At 34.3% G+C, this 6,188-nt stretch overlaps 1 non-coding gene across 1 annotated transcript; it reads right to left on the reverse strand.

The window, feature by feature from the left end:
- Positions 1–2,336: 2,336 nt before the first annotated feature.
- Positions 2,337–2,443, reverse strand: LOC121207501 (small nucleolar RNA R71). The gene has a single exon (XR_005902590.1). It is a non-coding gene; the product is annotated as a small nucleolar RNA R71 (small nucleolar RNA).
- Positions 2,444–6,188: the final 3,745 nt, after the last annotated feature.

The raw sequence follows: 6,188 nt of genomic DNA on the forward strand, positions 1-6,188 counted from the left end.
AGTTTACTGATATAGCTGAATGAGCAAAAATGGTTGAACAAGCCTTGAGCTTAGATAAGAAAGATGAGTCTTTCTGAGTATTTGGGAAGAGCGTAGAGACTATATGCTTACAACCTCTGTTTAAGCGAACTAGGGAGTCTCGAGGTTTTGGGAAATCAGTTCCATCGAATGTAGACTTTAAGAAGGTCAAGTTAAAGAGCCATCAGTATCTTTTGGCAATAATAAGAAGTCGCAAAAGGACATAACTATTCTGAACTGTGAACTTTGTGGCAGAAAACACAAAAGTGAATGTTAGAAGAAAATGGGAGCATGTTTTCAATGTGGATTTTTAGAGCATATCGCTTGGAATTTTCCAAGAAATGCTGATAATATTCCTGCCGCTGCCCAGAGATCTACTCCGACATAAAAAGGCCGAGGAAACATTATGGGTGAATCAATAGCATGAGGATTGGTACATATATTTTCATAATTCAAGATCAAATTATTTTTCATAGATTTATGATGTATGCATGATTGTGGATTAAAATGAGTTACAATTACTATATAAATTGAATTGTGATTACGAGTACTGAATATTGAGAATTGGAATGAATTGAGTAGGGTAGAAAATTTTGGACTTAATTGGTATTAGATCATTGGTATAAATTTAATTAAAGCATATAATGATATTTGATAAATTGATAGTTGATAATAAGATTGGGATTGATAGATTGTGAGATGAACACGTAATGATATTGAAAATTTGTTTGGTTATTAAATGTATAGGTTATACTTTGGTTTATCCGATGATGCACTGATGTGCCAGTATATTTAATTCGGTTTATCCGATGATGCATTGTGTGTGCCGATATATTTTCTTCGGTTTATTCGATGATGTATTGTGTGTGCCAGTATATTTTTTTGGGTTTATTTGATTTCTGAAGTACATGATAAATACTTGATTCTTGTTCTTAATTATGTATGCTTATTTCGTGTTTTAATATTTTTAGGATATTAATTCATGTTTAATGTGCTTATTTCAATGGAGCAAAAGTTCCTATTTAAGAGTATATCTAGCATAATTGAGTGGAGTTGCATGCAATCCTAGAAATAGGACGACATAAATCTATCGGATCAGAGTCAAATCTAATAGGGGAATCCATAGATCGAATTAATGCGACAATAGGGGTATTAATTAGAAAGAGATTTCAATTAATCAACTTAGAGTCCGTTGTTCTTACTCTTGAAAGACATATTAACATTATTTTGGGATTTCTACGGATCAAGACACAAGTGAATAAATTGTTTAACTCAGATTCAGAATAATAGGTGAAGTCTAGGTGGACTCTTTCCTGGGTATTGTCTATCTCATTGGTTTTATTTGATTATTTTCCTAATTCATTCTCTATTACGTTCATAGTAATTAGTGTAGTTAATTTTAGATTAAAAAAATTTTCATCAATTTGTTAGCTAAATAATAGAAAAACAATAATTACTAGTACTTTTAGTCCTAGTGGATACGATATTCCCTACTCACCATAGCTATACTATTGTTTGATAGGTGCACTTACCTTTGTCGTAATTATAGTTAGTTTAGTGACCATCAAGTTTTTGACGCCGTTGCCAGGGACTTAAAATATTAGGAACACTCAATTTTTACTAATTTAGCCATTTTTGTTTTTATTGCATTTTATTTTTATTTTTAGATTAATTTTTGGTTTCTAATTTTTTCTTTTATTTGCTTTTGGCAGGTTCCTTTAGTTTATGACTAGAAGAAACCCATCGGGACCATTAGTAAAGAGAAATTGAAAGTACAGCTCGCAGAAACTGAAGAGAAGCAAGCCAGAGTCGATAGAATATAGTGAAGAGCAAGAGGACGTTATAATTATTACTGAGGAGATGGCTAAAAATCAGAATAATCAGCTACCTCCTATGGTTGCTGCAAGTCCTGTAAATCTAAATCTTGCTCTTCATACTATGTACGATTATGCCAAGCCCACTCTAACTGGGGCTGAATCGAGTATTGTGAGACCTATCATTGCTGCGAATAATTTTGAACTAAAGCCGAACACTATTAAGATGGTTTAACAGTTTGTTTAGTTCGATGGTGGGCAAGACAAAGATCCAAATACTCATTTGGCTAATTTTCTGGAATGCTGCGACACTTTTAAGATAAATGGCATTTCTAACTATGCCATTCGCTGACAGTTGTTTCCATTCTCATTGAGGAATAAAGCTAAATAGTGGTTGAACTCCTTACCACTAGGTTCTATCACTACATGGGACCAAATGACCGAGAAATTTCTTTTGAACTACTTTCCACCGGCTAAGATAGCTAAGTTGAGGAATGATATCTCTTCCTTTGTACCGATATCTCTTCCTTTGTACAGATGAACTTAGAGACCCTATATGATGCATGGAAAAGATATAAGGATTTATTGAGAAGGTGCCCTCACCATGGGTTACCTCTATGGTTACAGGTTTAAACTTTCTACAACGGTTTGAACCCCTCAACTAGGAAATTGATACTTTGAATAATAAAACACCTAAAGAGGCTTATGAGTTTATATATGAGATATCACTAAATAATTATCAGTGGCAAGTCATGAGGACGAATCCGACAAAAGGAGCTGATGTATTTAACTTAGATGCGATCACCATGTTATCAAATCAGGTAGAACTTTTGAATAAAAAATTGATGGTTTATGTGTTTCTATGCAGGTAGATCCGGTGATGCAATGCGACGCAAATAGAGGTGGAATGAATAATTCAGAATATTTACCCTACTGTCCCAACATGGAGAATGAGCAGATAAATTATATGGCTAATAATTCTAAACCTTAAAATAGTCCTTATAGTAATAATTATAATGCAGGATAGAGGAACCACCTAAATTTCTCATGGAGTGGTCAAGGAATTCAAAGACCACAAACCCCTCCAGGTTTTCAACAATAACCTTATCAGCAAGAGAAGAAATCGAACGATGTTAGCAAAATTTATTTCGATGTCAGAGACCTATTTTCAAAACACTGAGATGGCTTTGAAAAATTAGCAAGCATCGATACATGGGCTCGAAAATCAAATTAGACGTCTTGCTAAATTAGTTTCAAAAAGGAAGCAAGGTAGTTTACCTAGTAACATTGAACCTAACCTAAAAGAGCATGTGAAAGCAGTTACACTAAGGAATAGGAAAGTGTTGGCTGAACTTGAAAAGAAGCTGCAACAGAAATCTGATAAGGAAAAAGATGAGAGGGTAAAACCCGAAGTGAGTGAAACACCAGTACTTAAGGCATATAACCCACCAATCCCATATCCAACAAAGTTAAAGAAAGACTGCATGGATGCACAATTTGGTAAATTTCTTAAACTTTTTAAACAGTTGCATATTAACTTACCTTTTGTTGAAATTATTTCATAGATGCCCACGTATGCAAAATTTTTGAAAGAGCTATTAACAAATAAAAGGAAGTTTGAAGAGCTATCCATTGTGGAACTCAATGAGGAATGTTCAACTATTCTTCAAAATAAACTACCAACTAAGTTGAAGGATCTAGGAAGTTTTACTATTCCCTATCTTATTGGTAGTTTAAATATTGAAAAAGCATTGGCTGATTTAGGTGCTAGCATTAATTTGATGCCTTATAAAATGTTCAAGCAGCTTGGTCTTGGGGAACCAAAACCCACTAGGATGACTATTCGATTAGCTGATAGATCTGTTAAATGTCCTAGAGGTATTATTGAAGATGTCCTTGTAAAAGTAGATAAATTCATATTCCCTGTTGATTTTGTTGTGCTTGACATGGACGAGGATTTTGAGGTGCCTTTAATTTTAGGTCATCCTTTTCTAGCTACTGCTAGGGCTATCATTGATGTGGACGATAGTAAACTTGTGCTTAGGTTAGGTAACGAAGAGATTATTTTTAAAATCTATGATGCAATGCGATTTTCTAGAGAACAAGATGATTCTTGTTATTTTATTGATTCTATTGACCATGTTATTCAAGATTCATTATAGGAAATTGTTCATAAGGACACGTTGGAATTGTGTCTTGTCTAAGGAGTGGAGGTAGATGACGACACTGCAGTGATAGGTAAGAAATTGATTTAGATTATAATGAGTCTTTACTGAGACAGAAGAATTATGAGGGGATTGAGGTAAACGATGAATCAACATTAAAACCCTCTATTGAAGAACCTCCCAAATTAAATCTGAAGCAATTACCAAATCACCTAGAGTATGCGTTCCTTGGAAATAATTCTATATTACCAGTGATTATTACTTCAGACTTGCAGCCAAACGAGAAAGATGAGTTATTACAAGTATTGAAGGAGCATAAACAAGCCATAGCTTGGAAGATTTCTGACATTAGAGGGACCAATCCTTCTTTTTGCACTCAAAAAATTGTAATGGAGGATGAATACAAACCTTGTGTGCAAGCTCAAAGACGACTGAATCCTAACATGAAAGAAGTATTTAAAGCTGAGGTAATTAAACTTCTAGATGCTAGAGTTATTTATCCTATTTCTAACAGTAATTGGGTGAGTCCTGTGCAGGTTGTTCCAAAGAAGGGAGGCATGACTGTTGTAGCCAAAGAGAAGAATGAGTTGATTCCAACGAGAACAGTCATGGGATGAAGAGTTTGCATTGACTATATGAAGTTGAACGATGCCGCGAGAAAAGATCACTTTCCTTTGCCATTCATTGATCGAATGTTGGAAAAATTATCTGAGCATATGTATTATTGTTTCCTAGATGGAATCTCTGGCTACTTTCAAATCCCGATAGCTCTCGAGGACCAAGAAAAAAATGACATTTACATGTCTATATCATGTTTGCTTATCAACGGATGCCTTTTGGATTATGTAATGCTTCTGTTACTTTTCAGTGTTGCATGTTGGCTATTTTTGATAAACTTGTAGAAGACGTTATGGAGGTATTCAGGGACGACTTCTCGGTATTTGGTAATTCTTTCCATCTTTGTCTTAAAAACTTAAAATGAGTTCTAATGAGATGTGAGGAAATGAAACTTGTACTTAATTGGGAAAAATGTCACTTTATGGTTCAAGAAGGGATTGTGTTGGGCCATAAAATTTCTAGTAAAGGGTTGAGGTCAATAGAGAGAAAACTGAAACCATTGAAAAATTACCTTCCCCTAGTTCAGTTAAGGCTATTTGAAGCTTTCTAGGACATGCTAGGTTCTATAGAAGATTTATTAAAGATTTTTCTAAAATAGCTAAGCCTTTAACAAATTTTCTAGAAAAAGATGTGTCATTCGATTTTAGTCAGGAATGTTTAGAAGCATTTAATACTCTTAAAGAAAAATTAATTAATGATTCGATTGTAGTTGCACCTGATTGGAATTTACCCTTTGAACTAATGTGTGATTGGAGTAATTTTGCAGTAGGTGCAGTTCATGGATAGCGAAGAGATAAGCATTTTCAACCAATTTATTATGCTAGCAAGATGTTGACAGCCGTACAAGAAAATTAAACTACTACAAAAAAGAATTGCTAGCTGTGGTTTTCGCATTCGATAAATTTAGACCATATTTGATATTATCCAAAGTTATCGTTTACACTGACTGTTCAGCTTTTCGTTATCTCCTAACTAAATCAGATGCAAAACCTCGACTCATAAGGTGGATTTTATTATTGCAGGAATTCGATTTGGCAATCCAAGATAAGAAGGGAGCTAAAAATCTTGCAGCAGATCACCTTTCCAGGCTAGAGAATTCACATCTCAAGGAGCTTGATGAGAATGAGATAAATGACTCGTTTCTTGAGGAACATCTCTTAGTTATAATCGACTCTGAAGTTCCTTGGTTTGCAGATATTGCGAATTACTTAGTTGCTAACATCCTACCAAAAGGGTTGACATATCATTAAAAGAAGTGATTCTTTGCTAATGTGAAAAATTATTTTTGGAAGGATTCTTTTTTTTTTCGTATATGTACAGATTAAGTAATTTAGAGATGTGTTACAAAATCAGAAGTGAGTAAGATCTTGGAACACTGCCACTCAAAACCAACAGGAGGGCATTACAGTGGGACTAGGACAGCACATAAAGCACTTGAATTAGGTTTTTATTAGCTTACACTATTCAAGGACGTAAACAAGTATGTTACTTCTTGTGATAGATGCCAGAGAACAGGTAATATTTCTAAACGTGATGAAATGCCTCAAACTTATATGCTCTCATGTGAAATATT

This window comes from Gossypium hirsutum, chromosome A09 (genome assembly GCF_007990345.1).
Source record: "Gossypium hirsutum isolate 1008001.06 chromosome A09, Gossypium_hirsutum_v2.1, whole genome shotgun sequence".
NCBI lineage: Eukaryota > Viridiplantae > Streptophyta > Magnoliopsida > Malvales > Malvaceae > Gossypium > Gossypium hirsutum.